A 21636-nucleotide genomic window follows, 5' to 3' on the forward strand; every position below is an offset into this window, starting at 1 on the left:
TACACAATATCATGCATGAAAACTAGACATGCTTTCTCCTAAAGAATTCACAAACATACAATCTAACCAAAGTCTAACTCAAGTAGGTCGTAACCTACCTTAATGTAAAGTTGGGACACGCAAGTCACTCCGCTATAGACTTTCCTTTCCTTAAAGCTTCAGAACGCTCAAAGTCTAGAAATAGAAGGCTAAATGAGTCACAATTACTCAAATCACAAGCATCAATGCACAATACCCTTCCCTTTACCCCATTCCAATGGGTGGATGATTTTATAGATGTTAAGCAACCTATCAAGGTCCTTGGTAATCATTACTCATCAAATTATAACAGCATTCTATCAATATCCCCATTATAAGCCGTTTTTATGGTTAAGACACTATTTTTATAGAACCCTAGGTCTCCATTCACTTAGTTTATGATTCTAAGTGTTTAATTCATGATTAAGAGAACTAACCCAAGCCTTTAGATTATAACTAGGTGATAATAGACATAACCCATCAAGTTTAGAAGGTTTATTAATATTCTAGGGTTTCTATTTCACTTTCACCATTAAAGACCCACGAAGGGGATGGCAATCATGAGGGAGAATAGAATAGATGGAACTTACCTCTCAAGAGTTTCTTACCCTAGCTTGGAATTTCACCCTAGGTGCTTGTTGGGAAGTGTGTCTTGTGAATAGAGATTATGAGACTAAGTATAAAAATCTCAGGCCACTGTTTTCCGTCAACCGCTGTAGCGGTCATAATGCCACTACAACAGTCCTGCTATAGGGGTCCCAAAGAAAACCGCTCGACCTCTATGGCAGTCTGTCCACCGCTATAGAGGTACCACCATAGCGGTCCACCGCCCGCCATAGCGGCCATCGAGGACATGGATGGCCGCTGGCAGCGGTACCGCCGCAGTGGTACTTCCACCGCTGCAGCGGTCCATTTTGGGAAGTGTGCTCGACTTTTGTCCAGTTTTTCCCCCTATCACCCAACATTTCATCCGAGACCTCAAAAACACAAAACAAACATGTACACAAACATAAAGACACCCTACGAATGCACCCGCGGCCTCGGAATTCCCAATAGAGTTCTAATTTCCTACTTCACCCCTCGATGGACTCAATACAATAAAACAACAATCACAAGTAAGTCAAATTTCAACTCTTAAGCTTACAAACTCGAGTTCTTGCCGACTCGTTCTACCCCTGGAAAGGTTCTATTTGGTGGGGTGACCTTACATTTTTCATAACGACCGGAAGGGTCGTTAAACTTCTGGTAAAATTTAACTATGGCTTCAGAATCTGTTCTAATTAATATTTCTGGTTTATTTTAAATGTGTTACCTAAAACTATTTAATCCGTATACTACAGCTAAGATTTCAGCATCGATACTACTCATGTTGCCTTTTTCTTTGTATTTACCGCTTTAATAGGCACATGTTTTTTCTTCTCCTTTATTACTATATTTATTTGGTCTTACTTTTAACACTGCTCCCCATCCTTCAAAGCGACCATATGTTTCTATAATTAAATAGTTTGTCTCTAATGGCATATTTAAATCAGGAATATTTTTTTTTCTTTAATTTTCTATACTAATTTAATATCTTTTGTATTAAAATGTTTCTGACCATTAGATCCTGTCTTAGAATATAAAGGTCCTGCTATTTTTCCTAAATCTTTTATAAAATTTCTAGCATAATTTACTATTCCTAAAATTATTTGTAATTCTTTAGTATTATCTAGTTTGTCTGGCATTTCTAGGGATTTGTTTTTTTAGCAATATGGGGTTGTAATTTTATTTTACCATCTCCTAATACTACTCCTAAGAAATTTATATGATTTTTACATAATTCCATCTTTTACTTACTAATTATTATTCCATTTTCTACAAATAGTCTAAATACCGTTTGTAAACGTCCTAGATGTTCTTTAATATCTTTACTAAATACTAATATATCGTCTACATATACTAATACGAACCTTTTGTATTCTCCAAATATACTATCCATTTTGTTTAAAAAAATCGGTGGAACTATCTTTAATCCAAATGACATTACTAACCATTCAAAATGTCCTTCAGGATAGGTGAATGCTGTCCATTCTATACTATCTTCATGCATTCTTACTTGCCAATATCCTGATTTATAATCGAACTTACTAAATACTTTCGTTCCTTGTATTCTATTTATTAATTCTGTTTTGTCTGGCAATTTATATCCATCAGTTCTAGTATTGTCATTAAGTCTTTTATAATTTATTACTATTCTAGCTTTTCCTCTTATTATTTCACTGTGATTTCTTACCATAAAGATACTCTCAAGAATAAAAATAGACGACTACGAAATAGAGACATTAGCATTAGTAGATTCGAGATGCACAAAGTGTATAATAAACAAAAAGTAGTCCCACCAAACTTAATATAGATCCTAGAAAAACTAGTTGCAGCCATGGTCCGCTCGGACTGGCTATCGGTCTAGGATGGAAGGCTGTACCGAACTCCAATCGGGTACCCAACTCATCATGATATGCTTTCCAGAATCAGAAAGTGAAGATAGTACCCCGATCAGATACAACGAAAATAGGGATCCCATGCAATCTCACAATATCCCGAATATACATCTTGGCTAACTTCTCCGTTGTATAAGAAACCTGAAAGGGAACAAAGTGAGCGGACTTAGTCAATTGATCTACTATCACCCAAATAGAATTAAACTTTCCAAGAGTCTTCAGAAGACCTATAACAAAATCCATGGTAATCCTCTCCCACTACCACTCGGGAATGGGCATCCTCTGAAACACCCCCCGGGTCGCTAGTGCTCATACTTTACATGTTGACAATTTCCATACTTGGCCACAAAGTCAACTATATCCCTCTTCATACGCCGCCACCAATAGTGCTATCTCAAGTCACGGTACATCTTAGTCGCACCGGGATGAATGGAATAGCAAGAGCTATGGGCCTCAGATAAGATCAACTGAACCAGATCACCAACACGAGGAATGCATACGGGTCCTCTAATCCTTAGAATACCCTCAGAATCAATCACGAACTCCTTGTCCTCCCCTCTTGACACCCTATCTTGGATCTTGCTCAATTGAGGATCCTCAAACTGATGAGCCTTGATCCGATCCATAATGATGATCTCGCCTTTATATGAGCCAAAATTCGGCCTGGGGCCGAGACGTCGAGACGGACAAGACTGTTGGCCAGAGTCTGAACCTCTACGCTCGGAAACAATCAATCAAGCTAAACTACCCATACTCACTGCCTTGCGACTCAACGCATCAACCACCACGTTGGCCTTACCAGGGTGATATAGAATAGAGATGTCTTAGTCCTTCAGGAGCTCCATCCAGCGGTGCTGCCTGGAATTTAAATCACTTTGGGTAAACACATGGTGAAGGCTACAGTGATCAGTAAAAACCTCATAATGGGCACCGTGCAAGTAATGCCTCTAAATCTTCAACACGAAGACTACGGCCAACAACTCCAAATCATGGGTAGGGTAATTCTTCTCGTGAACTTTCAACTGACAGAAAGCATAAGCTATCATTCTACCCTCCTGAATCAATACGGCACCCAAACTCATACGGGATGCATCACAATAGATAGCAAAGTCCTTGCATTCCACAGGTAAGGCTAGGATTGGGGCTGTAGTCAAAAGAAGCTTGAGCTTTTGAAAGCTCTCCTTGCAATCATCCGTCCACTGGAAGGGTACATCCTTTTGAGTCAATCTGGTCAAGGACGAAGCAATGGCTGCGAAACCCTTCACAAAACGACGGTAGTAACTAGCCAACCCCACAAAACTATGAATCTCGGTAACAGTAGTAGGTCTCGCCCAACCTTTTATAGCCTCAATCTTCTGTGGATCAACCATAATTCCTTCCTTGGACACCAAATGACCTAATAATGCCGCGGAGTCTAACCAGAACTCACACTTGAAAAATTTCGCAAACAAACTATGTTTCTTCAACAACCCAAGGATGGTAAGAAGATGGCTCTCATGCTCCACTTTACTCTTGGAATACACCAAGGTGTCATCAATAAATACAATCATAAAAGAATCAAGGAACGTCTTAAAGATGCCATTCATCAAAGTCATAAATGCAGCTGGGGCATTGGTAAGCCCGAAAGACATCACTAGAAACTCATAGTGGCCATATCTAGTCCGAAATGCTGTCTTCGGAATGTCGTCCGCCCGATCTTCAATTGGTGATAGCCAGAACGCAAATCGATCTTAGAAAACACCGAAGCACCCTGAAGCTGGTCAAATAGATCATCAATATGAGGCATAGGGCAATTGTTCCGGATAGCGACTTTGTTCAACTGGCGGTAATCAATGCACATACTCATAGTCCCATCCTTCTTTTTCACAAATAACACTGGAGCACCCCAAGGGGAGACGTTCGGTCTAATAAACCCCTTGCTCAATAAAACCTGCAATTGTTCCTTAAGTTCACTCAACTCGGCAGGTGCCATCTGATATGGTGGGATGGATATGGGGCGAGTGCTCGGCTCTATATCGATGCAGAAATCAGTATCGCGATCGGGTGGCATACCCGGTAAGTCTGTCAAAAATACCTCCGCGAATTCGCTCACAATAGGGATAGACTCAAGGGGTGGAGATGCAACAGTCGTATCACGAACGTGTGTCAAATACGCTAAACACCCCTTTCTTACTAACCTCTTCGCCCGAAGGAATGAAATGATCTTCTTCGGAGCGGGACTAGGAGTGCCTCTTTACTCTAGCCTAGGAATGCCCGGCATGGCCAAGCTAACTGTCTTGGCGTGACAGTCCAAGAACGCATGATAAGGAGAAAGCTAGGACATACCCAATATAATATCAAAGTCGACCATATCAAGAATCATCAAATCTACCCAAGTGTCGTAACCCATAAAAGTGACTAAACAAGACCGTTAAACTTGATCAACCACAGAATCTCCGACCGGAGTACACACATGAAGATGTATATCTATGCTATCACAAGAAAAATCCCAACCAACGAGCATGAAATGCAGATACATACGAATAAGTGGATCCAGGATCAAATAATAAGAATGCTACTCTATGACGGACAGAAATGGTACCTGAAATCACAACATCGGAGGCCTTTGCCTCAGGTCTACCAGGGAATGAGTAACAATGGGCTCCACCACGCCCAGTCTAGAATCCTCCTCTCACACTCTGAGTATCACCTTTAGCTGGCTGGGACCAATCTCTAAAACCATAGGAAACACCGCGGCCTGACTGAGCACCGCCTCTATGAGAAGTCCTTCCTTGACCACCGGATGACACAGGAGTCCTTGGCGGCTGATGATCCCGCCTAGGTCGGGGACATTTCCTGGAAATATGCCCAAACTTCTCGCAAGAGAAATAGGTAAGAGGAGTCAAGTGCTAAAACACTGAAGTCGAAGACCCGGATGAAGTAGTCTTGTCCACCGGTCTAGAGAATGAACTCTCAGGGGATCTCTACCTAGGTGGCTCACTAGAGAAAGTCGGTAATGCTAAATGTACGGGGCAACCGGAATAGGGCTGCGGTGGCCTCGAAAACTGACCGGCGCTTCTCGTACCAGAACCCCCAAAACTACCAGTCTGACCTGGCCTCTTGTCACCACCACTAAAAGCACTGGCCTTAGTGCCCTCAACCATAGAAGCATGATCGATAATGGACTGGAAGGAAGGCCCCATAGACTCCATCTGAAGACAGAATCCGTAGATAGCCCACTAGTCCTTCAACAAAGCACCTCTCAGTAGGGATCAACGGAGTAGAGTATCGGGCCAAATAGAGAAAATGGGTCACATAAGACTCCAAGGACATGCCCCTCTGCTCAAGGAGTAAAAACTGCTCCCTACGCGCCCCTCTCAAAGATCGGGGCACATACTTCTCAAGGAAAGCCCGATAGAACTGAGTCCAAGTCAAAGGGGGAGAACCCTCAGGTCTGCACGCCACAAAATACCTCCACCACGTCTTCGCGTCGCCACTAACAGGCAGGATACATAATCCACGCCATGGGTATCCACTATCCCCATATGGTGCAACAACTCATGCATATCAAGAATGAACTCATAGGCATCCTCAGATGAGGTACCAGCAAGCCTCGACGGATCTAACTTTCGGAACCTCCTAACCAACTCCTGGTCCGAAGCAGTCATCGCCGCACCCTCTATGGGCCTAATCTCATCTCCAGGAGTGGGTATCGCATCTATGCGAGGAGCTATAGCTGCAGCTGGATGTACTACCCTCGGAGGTCTCTACTCAGGGGTCTGCACCCCATCTCTAGTCTGAGAACCACCTCCAAGCGTAGTAGCACCGGCAGTTGCCTGCTGGGCATCAAGGTGAAGTAATACTCTAGCTATAGGATCATGCATGACCTGATCAGAAGTAATCTCGGGTTGGGTCCGAGCTGGAGCCACATACTCAGGCTCAGGGGACGGAGATCTCTCGGCGCTGCCCTACCGCCGGAGCTCTACCCCTGGCTGGGGCAGCTCCGCGGCCTCTCGCTCTGCCGTGTCCCCTAGTCGTCGCTCGCCCTCGCGTACCAGTCATAGCTGTGTGCTCTGGCGCCTGATTTCAGGCCATGGTAGCTCGAGTCCTTACCATCTGTGAGAGAAGAGATAGGAGTCAGATACCAATTTGATTCTTCCAGATACCAATTTGAATAAAATAGCACGACAGAAAGAAAGAAAGTGAAGTTTCCTAAATATCTTATAGCCTCTCGCAGATAGGTACGGAGCTCATCATACCGATCCATGAGACTCTACTAGACACGCTCTTGTACTAAAGACCGGGTAACATAGGGCTCTGATACCAACTTGTCATGACCCATTTTGGTCTAGGTCGTGCGGGCACCTACTCTTCCCACCTCGGTAGGCGAACCCTTATCTCACATTCACAAATAAATAAAATAATAGCGGGAGAAGTAAAATGACATAAGTCTCACAATATAACATAACATAGATAAGTGTGCAAATAACTGAATCCACCCTAGTATCTGGACTGGTCATATAAGAGCATCTAATCCGAATACTAAGTCTGAATAATAATACATAATCGTCTCAAATCATTTCTTGAATTAAAGTAAGACATAAGCAGTAGAAAAGTCTTCGAGGTTAGCAGACGCAATGCTCACCCTGGACAACTCAAGTAGGAGCTGAGGAGTCAATCAACCACGAGTCAGAGAAGTCGATTCGACCTGGTACTCTGCAATCATAAAAGAATGCAGCAAGTGCAGGTCAGTACAAATAACGGTACTGATAGGCATCATCAACCGACCAAGCATAGATAACACAATCCAGAACATAAGCAGATAGCAAGAAATCCAACAAGTATAAGATAAGATCACAACCAAGTGTCCATCATCACCTAGGTAACATATCTAATCCCAATTGTACCAAGTCTGAATAAGTCAATCTGAATCCAATCATCACAAGTAAAACGCCAAAGCATCGCAACAACCATAAATGCAATGCAATGCCAGATGCATCAATGCCATGCAATGCAGTGCAAAATGTATAAATAAGATGCCATGCCATGCAAATGAGGCGTACACATGTACTCCGGACGGAAATATCGACGTCCCGGTAGCACAACCCAGCGTGACTCGTGAAGTCTAAGTGCCACTTGTCCCTAATTTTCGCCCAACAGACAGACGGGACCTCGGATCTTTGCCCACGAGAGGATTCTCTCCAGCACCACCCTAGGGGACGCGCAACGTCCATGCACCAACAACGATTCCGGGACAACATCGAAATCGGCCATGCAACAATGATGCCGACATAGATCGTCGGTCATCGGCCTCTCACAATCACTCAAGTAAAGAATTACTAAATCAACGATACCGGATAATCACCGGCTATCGTCCATGCATCATGAATATGAGGGAATGTATGCAACACACATATCAACGATTCCGGGATAGATCTTCGGACATCGGCCTTTTACAATCACTCAAGGAAGGAGTTTATCAATATCAGTTCACTCAATCAACGATACCGGATCAGCACTGAGTATCGGCCATGCATCATGAATGTGTGAGAATGCGTACAAAGCATACATCAAGTATCAATAATAAGTTCAATAACACAAGCACCACGAGAGGGTATGTCAACAATGTATCATATCACAGTATTAACTATGGTACACGAATCATATTCAGTCATGACATTAACATAGATCTAGATATCTATCGCTACTCGTAACGTCAATCATCAAATAACAATAAACACACACAATGGGGTGGCTAGTCCCAACACACAACAGGGCTCAACCTAAGGCAATATCCAACCCAACTTCATACCCGAAGGTTCACATGCTGTCTCCGACACTACATTCTACATATGTGATTCGCTATGCATAGTCTCACTAGAGGTAAATCATAACCTACCTAGACTGCCGAACCGTAGCACCAACAGGTCACTCTTTTGCCTTGCCCTTCCTCTGAAGCTCATAACCAAAGTATTCTAAGCATAATAGAATTCTATATTAGAAATCATGAATAATGGTACTAATATTTCTATGATATCAATTAGGTCCATTTTAACCCTAGAAATTGGAAAAATGGGCCCACAAGGGAAAAACGAAAAGTTCGAAGGCAAAAATACCAAATTAAGTTCTAGATGATCATAAACCAATCATTAATTATTGATTTAACTCATGAATTGGTCAAAATCTGATTTCATGTGAAAACCCCCAAATTGGGTATGAACCCTAATTTCCCAAATTCAAAATTCAACGTTAAAAGTGGAAGATGTGGGGTTACTAAGCTTGGATTCGTCACATTTTAGTATTAAAATCATCAATTTTATCAATTATAACCCTAGGAAGAAGTCTCCCAAAACCCTTCTTCAAATTCGACTTCTAAAGGATTGAAAATGGGAGGGATGATTCAAAGATGAGAATGATTAAAGAGAAGTAAGTGATTAGATAAAGCTTTACCTCCAAGAAATTCCTCAATTTATCCCCAAGAACAACCTTCCCAAGCTCCAATTTCGAGTTATGATATAATGAGGGTCTAAGTCTTATTTCATGACACATTTAATGAAATTCCCCTGCCCGTGACTGCAACGACGAAGGGAGTGCCGCTACAGCGGCGCCGCTGTGGCGGTTGGGACACCGTTACAGCGGTGAGTCCAACTCACACATGACCTCCCCAGCGGTTGCCATACCGCCATAGCGGTACCGCTGGGGCGGCTTTGGTGCCGCCGTTGCGGGCACCAGACACCAGAAATCCCCAATTTTTCTAAGTCTTCTGTCGAATTTACGGGTTATTCCCGAGGCCATCTGCTCACACCCCGACACCTAAACTTATACAAAAATACGCTACGAACGCACTCGCGGTCTCGGAATTTCCAACGGAGGTCCCGTTGACTGAGTGAACCACCGGTGCCTACTTTCCATTTCCCGTCTAAGGCCCCGAAATGCACCTCAATGCATTGGGAACCGAACCAATACACATACATGTTCTAAATAACCCTCTGTACCTCTCGGAGTTGATGAAACTTCGAAAAAGTCCGTTTGCCCAAAATTTAACCTCGGGTCAAAATGAGTTAATAATCGCTCGGAAGTGGCGAAAGTGCCAAAAAAGACTATAACGACCAAACTGGTCGTTACATTTCGCTACCTTCTTCTTTTTGTTTTCCTTTCTCTAATTTATATATTCTTGTCTCTAATTCTTTTATTCTTGCTTCTAATGTCATTATTCTTAAATTCATAGTATGATCCTCTACTTTTTTTTATGTTTTTCTTCTTTGTTTATTTTTGTATCAAATCCTTTTTCTATGCACATGATACATCCTTCCACGTAAAATTTTCTACATTTAACTCTTTTTTCTTTACTAGGGTACCATTTACAAAAGAAGCATGCATTACTATCTAATCTTTTATTTCTTTCAAATTCATGATTACAATCTTCAGAAATATTTGCAAAAGTGCTTGCTTGAATTGCTTCTAAGTCTAATTTCTCTAATCCTATTTCATTTATTAGCTCTTCTTCTTCTGAGTTTGATGAGTCTGTTTTAACCTTTTCTTCGGTGTCTACACTTACTATGGAATATATACTTTCATTATCAGACATGTATTCATGTACATTTATTAATGTTTCTTGAAAATCTTCAATTAACTGTGAATTTCTTGTCTTATTATTTATTCTTTTGGACATGTATTTGCTAAATGTTCTACACTTCCGCAAGTGAAACACTGTAGTCTAATCTTGTAATTTCTTTCGGTTCTATATTTCCTAACATGTCTATTTCTATCTAAATAAGGCTTTCTTGCTGATGACTTTCTAAGATAATATTTCTTTTTATAGTTTCTATTGTATTGTGGTCTCTGCTTTCTATATTTTTTCTTTCTGTAATTGTCTTTATCGTAACTTTGAGTAGTGTATGCAATATTTTTACAAAAACTCATTTGATTTTGTTTTAACTGTTTTTGTATTTGTATATGCATACAGTTTTCTTGTAATATTTCCATTACATGTTGTAGTCTATGTCCTATTGACCATTTTAAATTAGGGTGTTGCATTACTCCATCTCTCTTATTCCATCTATCTTCTATTTCTCTTTCTAGAGCTCCTGGTAGTTTATTAAATATTTTTATACCTAATTCTTGGTCAAAAGCATTTCCAATAATAGTACAATAATAAAAGTAATCATTTAAGAATTTCTTAATACGAAACCAACTGCTTATACTAAGTTGTTCTAGCTTTATTACTGCATTTGTTTGTAATGTTATTAATCCACTATTTGAATCTTCTCCAGTAATTAGAGTATGTATCTTATTTATAAAATTATAGGGATTTTCCCCTATGGATACTAAGACTTGAAATTCATATGGGAAATCTGTCTTGTATGCTTCCCATAATCCTTCTGTTGATTCTCCTGAGAATGTCTCCAGATATTTATACATTGTTTCAGCATCTGAATCATTATAATTTTTTATATAATCTGCCACTACTATACCTTTCCAAAGGTCTATTACTGAATTCCACATTTGTGGATCGTGAGCTGCTATATTTAGTATTTTTCCTTTAGTACCTCCTTCTTGTAGTCTGATAAGTTCTTCTATAGGCAATCTTTTTCCTGATGGTTTTATATTTTATGTTGGTACTTCTCCTACTCTAAAGCCTCTTCGTCTAGGTACGTTTCCCGTACTAGTATCTACTATAAATTGTTGCTTAGTTGTTCTTTGCAATGAGCTAGAACTAGTTGAAGCTGATTCCATTAATTTTTTTTTGACTTATTATTGAGTCTAACTCTATTTCTTCATCACTTTCTTGTATCTCAGCTAAAATTTTTATCAAAATTGTCTGATTTCTTTTGTGAAATAATTTCTACTCTGTATCCCCAATTATCTGTTCTATGTTCACATTTTTTAAAATGTTCTATAGTTTCTTCTAATGTTAGGCTTCCTAATTTACATACTTTACATTTGAAATTCTTATTTTTATCTTTTTTTATAAATTTCTTTCGCTCTTTCTAAGGCTATATCTACTTCAAAATCGTCTTGTATTATTTCGATATTCATGCATTCAGATTCAGTTTCTTCTATGGTGCTTTCTTCCTCTAAGTCTCGATGAGTAGTATAATTATAGTCTGTGAATCTTATAGAAATCTGTCCTCTAGAATTGGTATACATTAAGATTCTGATTTTAATATCTTTTTCTTATTAAAGTCCTTTAAATTCCATTCTAATCCTGCATATTCTTCAGGGTTGATTTTTATGGGTTTTATTAATTTTATTCCTCTATTTCCCATGACTTCTACTACATCGTCTACTTTAATTTTGAATTTGGTATTACTATTATTTGCCATCTTTCCTAAAAATCCTAAACACATTAATAAATTATTTCCATTACTCATTTCTTCATATCCTTTAGTGTGTATTCCTATCTTAATATGTTTTCCAAATTCTACTAAGTTTATCATAAAGTCTGGGCTTATATAAAAAATTCCTCCATGATTTGTCATATCTACTTCTGTTAATCCTATTATTGACTTCTTTAAATCTGACCATCTATCATCATAAATTACCACTAATACCTTGGTTCCTAGATTCTTTCTAGTTAATCCTTTGAGTCCTATTACAATTAATCCCATACGCATTAAACTTCGTCTAGTATTTTTTATTTGTCTTACTGATTCTGAATTAATCAAGCTTATCGTTGTAACACTATCTCCTATAGCTGATATTGTTCTTCTCTATAATGTCTATATAACTGTGTTGTGCTTGAGAAATGTCCTATGTTATACAGAATCTCTGGATTAAGTAGTCTTAATTGAGTTTGCTAAAAGATTTGTATGTCTCTATCTATGTCTATTTACATAATCTAATTGTTGGTTTTCTTCTACTTAGAATTCTTGACAAAAGGTTATTACCTATCTTATTGTCTGAAAAACTTACTTTGGGTCTTTCTGATTCTCCTTCATTTCTCGCTCTAACTGAAAGAAGGTCCATTTTTGTGGTTTTCGAACTAGTTTAACTTTCTCTTTTTGAGGGGTTATTTCTACTTTCTTTAACTGTTCTATTAATTCGTCTACTTCTGTATTCCGTGGAGTTTCTGTAGTACTATTTTTAACTTTAATTATTTTATCTAATTTTGAGTTAACTTCTAATAATAACCTTATTATAGCAATATTCTATTTAGAATTAATTGATCCGATTTAGAGCTAGGAATATAGTCTTTATAGTCCTGTGGAGAAGGAATAGATTTTTTGGTTAATTGTAAGGCCTCTATATATACTAAGTTTGATTCACTCATGAAAGAGAAATTTCTTTTAATTCTTCTATTGCCTTTTTTAGTTCGCTAATATCACTGGTTAAAACTTCTACTTGTTGTTTTATCTGGGCTACTAATTGAGTTGTCTTTATTTCTAATTCTTTTGGTTTCTCTGCAATAGTTCTAACTAATCTGTCTATTTCGTTTTTGGTAGGTATTTTTTCTAAGTTAAACTTATTATTCAAAAACTGAATTTTCCTATTTATTTCTAATTCTTGTGATTTTAAGAAATCAAAGTTCTGTTCTAATTTTTCTAAGTTCTTCTTTTGTTTAGTTTGTGAAGATTCTATTACGTCTAATATTCTACTTGTATTTTTATTATTTTCTTGAGATTTTTCAATAAAATTTATTATTAAATCTATTAAGGTATTATATTGCTTATCTTTAGTATGTAATATATGTTCTCCATTGCTGAAGTCATACTTTCTAATATTATGATCTTTTAGTACTCTATATTTCTTTTCTGGATATACGCTTAAGTCTAAATACTGTAAATTCTTTAATGTATCTATTCTGCTTGATTTATCTATTATCCTAATGGAATCCACACCTTTCGTTCTTTTTGAAACATAGTCCTTGTCTTTAATCTTTCTATATCGTCTTTTATACCTTGTAATTCCCAAATTATAGCAGATATGGTCTCTTCGTGTACAATATTTTGTAAGAAACTATTTACTATTAATGATGAAAATGCTTGTGTATTTATTACTTCTAAAAATGCACTTAAAGCTTTTTCTATTTTTCTTCATTCTCGTATTCGTTCTCTATCTTGATGTAAATACCAATAATTAATTGCTATTTGTCTTGCAAAAGGATGTCTCTTCATATAATTATAATTAATATGGTTTAAATTTTTTTTGTACTTGCCTCTGAGAGGATTTCCTAGATTTTACGTATCCTAGTAATCTATATTCTAATCCTGATATTATATCTATTAACTCCTGTAGTCTCTGTTGGTTGGCTTTAGAGTTACTTAATCTAATATATTCTGGGTATAGTCTATTTAGTTCTTGTTTAACTTCTAAATAGTGATCTTGCATATATTATCGTAATGGAGTAAAATGTAACTTCCTTTCTATATATCTAATATATTCTTCTGCTCTAAATATTTCGTCGTTGGTAAACTGTATTTCCAAAGAAGATTATTTTTAAAGCTTAAAATGTCTATATTAGTTTCTAAGGCTTCACGATGAACTATTTCTAAATAATTAACATATTCTGTAAGAAATTTTCTAGTTTTTCTAATGTTTTGTAAGTCTTTGACGAGTTAGGTATATCATATGATAGTGGAAACTTATGTAATTAGTAAAACTATGTTATCTCATAGAAATTTGTCGAGTACCAATTGATGGTCTTCTTTGTCTAGCAGAAAATGGTTTGTGCATAAAAATTAATCTTTAAGGTCCAAAAATCTTTTAGCTCTGATACCAAAGGGATAAGGGGGTATAGAAAGTCTTTAAAGATCAACATACTTAGAATTTTTTAGTACTTAATGGCAAGAATACTATGGTTTTTATCAAAATTTTAAACAATCTTACTCGGTACTTCCTCACTCCTTAATGTCTTCTTATCATGTAGTTATATCTCTAAGTTTCTTTTTAATATATATATATATATATATATATATATATATATATATATATATATATATATATATATATACACACACACAACACACACACATATACAAGTTACATGAGGCCCGTGCTCGAGATATAAAAATAGTGCTAGTATTTTTTTAGTATTTATTAAGTTTTAGTTTCATTCATAAATTTCATGTAACAAAAGTTTATATTAGTTAAATGTGATGACTTAAGCTTAGTTTTAAACGAAATTAAGGGAAAAAAACTAAATTTATTAATTGAACCTCAAGAATCAATTTAGTTCTTTATATATAGTTTATGCTTAAAAATATTAATACCAAGTTAAAATTTCTTTATAGTACTTTTTGTATTTTTAATATCTAAACTTCAATTTAAAATATTAAGTCTAATTCAATTTAGCATTAAAATTTAGTCAAATTGACTATAGGAAAACGAAAAGTGACACATAAATTAAAACGGAAGCAAGAGTAATTAGTAAGATTCTAATAAATGCTCCTGTTGAAAAAGATAATGGGGCTCCATAGTTGCCTAAATTTTTCTAGTATATAAAGACAAATGATATAAATGGTAATCTAATACTCCTTTCGGTTCGTATTATCTTGTGTTTTTAGCTTGGACACACCCTTTAAAAAATCACTTATCCCTAGAAAGTAAGAAACGTTTCATTAAATTACCTTAGTTAAATAGTACCAACTTAATATAATTTTTTGATTATGTAAAAAATTATTTATCTAAATAATCATAAATTTGGTAGAAAAAACTATTAACACCTCCTTGATTATATAGAGAAATATTTATTCGAACTAAATATAAGAGCAAAAAATACAAATATAATGTGAATAGAGGGAAATAAAGGGCAAGAAAAGATTAAGTTACACCAATTACATAGGTCCACATAGAAATGGACTAAGGGAAAAAAATGAACCCAAAAAATTAAAATGGGCAAGAAAAAGACAAAGCAAAGCCAAGTGTAACAACATCATAGGATCAAAATTCTTGTGAGGACTACAAAAAGTTTCCATTCTCCCTTATATATAGTAGTACTATAACAGATACAGTGATATACTTGTTCATGAATTTTTATTTTTATGTTGGTTAAAATTCATGAATTAGCTTGCTAGTATATTGTGCTAGAGTTTTTTCGGGTAAGCAATTATTGTGTTTTTATATGCATTTAATTACGTTATCACTAATATAGGGTATCTCCTTCATTTTAGCTTTTTATTCATAACAATAATCTCTTTGTTTTTAGCTTTAAGTTGCATAATTTGTAATATCTAAATTAATTGTATATTACATAATTAACTCTTATATATCTTGTATTTATGAAAGTTCCCCTTAAAATTATACACAGATTGGAGCTTCATTAGGGTCAACTGCAAAAAATAAGAACATTTCCTAACGAAGTGATTAATATTAGACCAAAAGTTTAATGGATGGCTAAATTCCTCTATTTCGAATAGTACATGAACTTATTTGCCCTTTTGCCCTTTTCACGTTGTAAATGATATAATTTTATGCCTTATTAGCATTACAAATCCGCTGCTAATAGTGACCATTTTTTTCTTCTCTTTACATATTAATAGGGTGAGAAAAATCCACTTGCATCTTTGACTAATTGGACTGTCTACATTCTACACCAAGCTTTATAACAAATCCAATTCAATTCGGAATAAGTCGGCAACTTCATCTGCAGAAGTTTATGACCACAAATGTGGCACTAGAGGCCAACTACAAATCTAACATCATTAGTATAGTATATTTTTCAAGACAAAATGCTCTTCTTTAGTTTTGAAGTCAATTCAACAAGCACATACTATAATATATATTCCAAACAAAAGATGACTACACGTAGTTGAAGTTTATTGTTTTTTATACTCATCATTTTCTTATGTAATATTAAAATAGTCTTATAAGTCTTACAGATATGGATAAATGAAATAATTATTTGGCAATAATTTAAGAGGGTTGCTTCAATTGGCTATACGTTATAATTTAAGAGGATTGCTTCATTTTCCAATGCTTCAGGATTTAATGGATTAGGGGTCGTTTGGTTGTTTTATAACATAAATTAACCCACCAATAACGGTCGTGTTGTAGTGGCTGGTACTACTCCATCCTTAACCAAGAGGTCTCAAGTTTTAGCTCCCTTGGGTACAGAGTCACCATTGTTAGGAGGTGCTTTGCCCCACAATGTTGGACTACCCGGCACGAATTCGGATTTAGTCGGGCCCCAATACGGATACCAGACACCGGATGGGAAATCAAAAGGAAAAAAAAACATAAATTAAACCCCTTGAAAGACTAATTAAATGGCCCTTAAAATTGAAATCGTGCCTAGGAAACAAAGAGATGCGAAATATAATAGAATTTATAAAGATATTAACTTTTTATGAAGATAAATTGATATACGGACATTCTCTTTTGACTACGTATTCTAATTCTAACTAGGGATAGATTATAATTTAAATGGCAGAGTGAAAAGTTAAATTAACCTGCAGTTTGCTGCCTTTTTGCCCAAAAATTAATGACCAGATTGGATTTTTTCTCTAGCAAACATAAAAGAAAAGAAAATAAAAAGTCAAAAAGGAAGAACATTTTACCGATTGATATTTTCCGTATATTCCCCTCGATCAAAATGGCCAGTAGAGCAAGAGTTATCAATGATTTTTCCTTTTCAGTTTTCATTTCTTCTTGTCTAACTATTTTAGCACACTAGACCCCAATATTACATGATTAAAAATGATTTTATTCTTAATACCACCCAAAATTGTTTTTCCTTAAACCCCCCCCCCCCCCTCCCCTGCTTAATAAAGGGCAATTTATGGTGTGACTTTTGAGGGCACAATACATAGAATGCTATCATTACTTGCATATCATTACCGGCATGTTTGGAAAGCCACCCAGGTAATTGGAATTGAGTGTAATTGGGTGTAATTACACATTTTGGTCTGTTTGTTTGATCAAGTAATTACACAGTTAAGTGAGAATGTGGTGTAATTACACTCTCCAATTCTCAAGGGAGGGGGGGGGGGGGGGGGGGGTTTGAGAATTGGGTGTAATTACACTCTTTAATTACAGGATTACTTTTTAGTTTGTTAATTTTAATTTCTTTTTATTTTTTATTTCTTTTGATTTTAATTTATTTTTTATTTCTATTATTTTAATTTATTTTTTATTTTTACTTTTAAATTATTTTTATTTTTTAAAATGTATTTTTATTTTTATATTATTTCTTTTTCATTTTCTTTCTTCTCATTCCCAACCTTTACTTCTTGTGGTTTCATGTAATTGCTCGTATTTTTTTATTTTATGCATTTAGCATAACCGTGTTATTATTCTATTTTTGAAACTACACCTCTTAATATTGGAAAGAATGAGTCATTAACAAACTTGGCATATAACTAGTGACGTTATTAAAGTAGAATTGCGTTGTAAATGAGGTTATAGACTTATATTTTCCCTTTATTTTGAATTATTTACTTAAGTTACGTTGGAACTTACTTATGTAATGTTGGAATGACATAAGAGACTTATGTTAAACTTTTTCTTTTGAATTTTGAATTTAGGTTATATTTTCAATTTTAAGTTATTTGCTTTCACATTGCATATTGTTTATTTTTCACTTACATTTGATGGATTTTTCCGTCAAACATTTAAATAATGTTATGGCATTATATTTATAAATTTTATGTTTTTGTCAAACATCCAATCCATGACGTTCTCACAAAAAAAAGTCTTCTTTTAAGTTTTATAATTAATTAAAATTAAATATTATTAATTTGAAAAATATATCTCAATTATTTTTTACAATATTAGTTACAAATATATGATTATTAATTAATATATTTTCAAGAAACAATGTGTTATTAAATAACTAATTTAATATAATTTATAAATGCAAATATTTTTTAAAGATTAATTTTAAATTTTTTATAATTAAATTTTATTTTTAAACTAACTGTGTAATTACACTAGTGCAACCAAATAGCACGCTTATAATTACATTGTAATTACGTTATGACAAACAAACTGGTCGTTGTAATTACACTACTGCGTAATTACTAGGCTGTGTAATTACTACCCTAGTAATTACACCAATTCCAATTACCGGGTAGCTTTCCAAACGGATGACATTTTCTATCATATCATGTAGTCATAGCCTCATCCATATAATATCTTAAACGAAAAACCATATCTTTAGTTCAGGCTTAGTCATCAAAACCGCTAACGAAATTTTGTTACATCTCTTTTTCAGCAGGTTTACTAGAAGATTGTACGCCATCAGTCAACAACTCAAAAGGTATGTCATTACTTCTTCCGGACAACGTCAGCCCGTATCTTATATAATTGTGTTGAAGTAATATTATTTATAGATTACATTAACCGATAAAATTAATTTTATGGAAGTATAAACTGCTTGAAACAGAAATGGATGAAAGCAAAGATACTGTGAATTTACCGCATAACACTCAAAGGAATGTCGACCAATAAAATGCTTGACATAAATTTGCGCCGTCGTACTAGATATGCACAAATGTCGCCTGAGAGAAAACAATTATTTTTATCCCAACTGAGAGATAAAAGAGCCGAATTAAAAAGGCGAAAACTACTTCATGATTCAATTAGTACAACCTCAACTCTGGAATTCAATAGCCCGCCCCCAAAAAGAAGAGCTCTTCCAATTATCAGTCATTCATTATCTTTCGAACAAGGTTAGAAAATCATACTATTATCTTCATTTCTGAAATATTTCAATACAAATTGTATTTGTATATACGTATGATGTCTTATGAACATCTTTAGATATACTTATAGCTTTAATTGATCTTCTCTCATTGATGTTACTTTTTCCATTTGATAGGTCGTGCTTCTTAAGCTACAAATGTACAACAAGATGAAAGAGCTGAATCGAAAAAGCGAAAACTACTTCATCCTACAAGTACTATAGTCTCACCTGTGGAAGTTGATAGCTGCCCTCCAAAAAGATGTGCTCTTACAAGTATTAATCCTTCATTATCTCCTGAAGAAGGTTAGCAAACCACATTGTTATCTTTTATATACGCATGATGTCTTATGAACATGCTTAGATGCTTGAATTGATCTATTGTAATTGAAGTTACTTTTCCCATTTAACAGGTTGTGCTTCTGCAGGTACAAAGACGCCAACTACTTCAAACAAAGGAAAACATATAGTTGATTACTTCACTATTTTTGGAGCGGGTGAGTCTCGAAGTATTAGTTAAAATATTAAGACTACAGATTTTAATAATTGGTTATCTATGTCTAAACATTGACATTCCGATACCAGGATTAACTTCGGGTATATGTGATGCCCAAAAAAATTAAGTTTAGCTGTTACTGCAAACAGAAGTATGCATCTATCTACTAAAATAATTTAGTTCACATATTATTGGCTCTTTATGTAACATAACTATTATTTACCATGCACAGGTATAAATAAGTTAGAAGTCAATTTACAAAATGATAATTTACTGCCAAGAGATTACGTACATTTAAAGAAAGTACCAAACTATAAATTTTGTGGAGTAAAAAAGTTTCAATATGAATCTCCAGGTTTTAGTTGTGCTAATGGATCAATTAAATTGACTTCCCATGAAATGCCTGCTGAGTTACGAAATTTGTTTTTAGGTGACACTAAAGAATCTCAACATTTTTGTACCTACAGTAGAATCTACAATAAGATGTTTGTATTTACTTCACTTGGAGTACATTATGACAGAGAATTAGCAAAGAAAAATCTTGGCATCTATACACTTAAAGTACAAGGACAAATGTATCACTTCATTGATGATTTGATACCTTCAAGAGAAAAAAGGAAAATTTTGCAATTATATTTCTACGATAATGAAAATGAACTAATATTGAATGGCATTATCAAATAAAGTTAATGAAGTAGCTGTCAGGAAACTCATGGACATACTAAAAGCTAATCCTTATTCTACTTTTCTAAGATCATTAACAAGCATTCCAAATTTGTCTGAATTTTACATTGCACTTAACTCGAGTTCCGGTTTAGACCAAAGAACATACAACTTACCAACTGCACCTGAAGTTGGGGCAATCTGGATAGAAGATCAGTTAAATGACAAAATCTTCACACCGCATATTCAAATTTACACTCATAGTAACAAAAGCCAATTAGTGAATTACTATTACGTATGTTACGACCCATTGCAATATCCATTGTTGTTTCCTTATGGTCAGAATGGATGGCATTGTGGTATTAAAAAAAATTAAAAAAAAACATATAATATTTGTAATAAGCAAATTTATTGTGAATATGAGAAACTACCAAGTATAATGAAAATGACTTCTATTGAAGGACTCCTTGACATGGAATCTGAAGTTTTATCGTAAGGAAGGAAAAAAAGAGAGATTGTTTCGTGTCGTAAATATTACTGTTACAAACTCCAAATAAGAGATAATGAACCAAATGAAACTTTACATTCTGGAAGGGTGTTTCAACAATACACTGTTGATCAATATATAAAACTTGAGACACAAAGATTAGATTTTATTTGATTTAATCAAGATCTATTTAGAGTTGAAGCACTACAAGGACTAATTGATCTGTTAAGGCAGGGAGAAAAAGATGCTTCAAATATTGGGAGACAAAAGTTTCTTCCCGTTAGTTTTATAAGAGGTCCAAGAGATATGCGTCGAAGATATATGGATGCCATTGCATTGGTACAACATTTTGGAAAGCCCGACATATTCTTAACAATGATTTGTAATCCCTCTTGGCCTGAAATAAAAGAACATTTACTGCTAACGGATGAAGTCCAAAATAGACCTGATTTAGTTAGCAAAGTGTTCAAAGCTAAAGTAGAGGAACTTAAAGCAGATATTCAAAAAAAGAATATATTTGGAAAGGTTGCAGATTTTATCTATACTATTGAGTTTCAGAAACAAGGTCTTCCGCATGCTCATTTTCTAATCATACTTATGAATCGATATAAATTACTAACTCCAGAAGCTTATGATAAAATTGTTTGTGCTAAATTGCCTAATCCTAATGCAGATCCTGATCTATACAAACTTGTGACTAAACACATGATTCATGGTCCTTGTGGCTGTTTAAATCCTTCAAATTCTGGCATGCAAAATCAAGGAGAATGCAAGTTTAAATATCCAAAAGAACTTACAGAACAAAAAAAAAAGGAAAAAATTCATATCCTCTTTACAAAAGACGAAAAATAGTACCAGTTAAAGTTAGAGGACACCATATTGATAACTCTTGGGT

Source organism: Lycium barbarum, chromosome 12 (assembly GCF_019175385.1).
Source record: "Lycium barbarum isolate Lr01 chromosome 12, ASM1917538v2, whole genome shotgun sequence".
Classification (NCBI taxonomy): domain Eukaryota; kingdom Viridiplantae; phylum Streptophyta; class Magnoliopsida; order Solanales; family Solanaceae; genus Lycium; species Lycium barbarum.